The 1,408-nt window shown below is 47.2% G+C and overlaps 1 non-coding gene across 1 annotated transcript; it reads left to right on the top strand.

The window, feature by feature from the left end:
• Positions 1-521: 521 nt before the first annotated feature.
• Positions 522-593, top strand: TRNAE-UUC. The gene has a single exon. It is a non-coding gene; the product is annotated as a tRNA-Glu (tRNA).
• The last annotated feature ends 815 nt before the right edge of the window (positions 594-1,408 follow it).

Below are 1,408 nucleotides of genomic sequence, written 5' to 3' on the forward strand. Positions count from 1 at the left end.
GGAAAAAGATCCACTTTCAGGGACGGGGTGGTGCCTGTGGCCAGCCTGGACCAGCGCTGAGGGGAGGGACAGATTCAGGCAAGGCATTGAGCGTCTGTGGGACACACCCTGTCGGGGGACACTGGCCAGTGCAGCGTGGCCTCCACTGCGCGGTGTTATATCGCCCCGCGGTCCTCACTTCTTTACCAGCCTCTAACGTTCAAACCCCAGTTCTTTCGGACTTTGCAGGAGCTCTTGCGAGGAACTGTGAACAATGACTCATCCAATCTAGTGTCTACATTGGTGTCGACATGGCACCTAGTACCAGGAGACTGGATGAGATCACCAAAGACGCGAGTATAGATTGAAGAAAGATTCAAAGGCCCCTGCAAGGAGAGAATACGAACCTGAGCAGTTTAAACAGCTGTAGACTCCGCGCAGGCGCAGGAGGAGGTTTGACGCCTACGGACGAACGTGATGGAGCGGGCGGAAGCCGACCGAGAAGACTCAATTTGTCTAGGTTTGGCGGGCTTTTTGTCGTCTCCCACATGGTCTAGCGGTTAGGATTCCTGGTTTTCACCCAGGCGGCCCGGGTTCGACTCCCGGTGTGGGAAAGGCAAAGTTTTAGAACGTGCGTTTAGTCAATTTAGATTCTCATTACTGCGGAGAAGGCAAGTTTTTAGCCAAAACTATAAATCCATTTCAAAGCACGCGGGACGCATCGTGGTTGAAAGGAACCAAGGACCTCTTCCTGATGCGGGTGTGAGGGTCAAACCTCCTCAGACCCCAGCCACCTGCAGCAGGTGGCGGAAGGGACATAGCTGACAACAGCGTGAAGTCAGTTTTTGAAATGAGAGATTAGGGCTGAGGTGAAGGAAAGCGGGGGAACCGAGCGGTTGCATGCCGAAATACACCCGCTGTGTTTTCTCCAGTATTTTCTCCTTGTACTGTGGAGATGAGCAAATGACCAAAAGAGTGCTCTTTTTTGAAAGAAAAAGGAAAGATGCAATTTTAGAACATTATAGGGTTTTTTGTTGTTGTTAGACAGGAGGATGCCGGGAGAGGGAGGGAGGCACTACAGGGCTCTTAAGTTACCTAAAGTCATTCTAGGACAGCAAGATTTCTAGAAAATACATATTATTAAAGACAGGGTAGTTCAATGAACAATCTATTGTGTTTGGGATGCAGAGAGCTAACTAAACCAGTTTGGAAGGTGGGAAAGAAAATTAGGTCATAACAAATACTGAGGCTCCAGTCGATGGCAAAACACAAAACAAAACAAAACAAAACCAACACATTTTCCTCTTAATACATTTATTTGACACATTGTGTTTTAAAAAAACTTTAAGAATTTGTGATATGCTAGATTAGAATTAGAAGTGTTAGTATTGACGTGTGACAGTTTCCAATTGTCATGCAAATAAATGCA

This window comes from Colobus angolensis, unplaced genomic scaffold, assembly GCF_000951035.1.
Source record: "Colobus angolensis palliatus isolate OR3802 unplaced genomic scaffold, Cang.pa_1.0 Scaffold101, whole genome shotgun sequence".
In the NCBI taxonomy this organism is placed as follows: Eukaryota; Metazoa; Chordata; class Mammalia; order Primates; family Cercopithecidae; genus Colobus; species Colobus angolensis.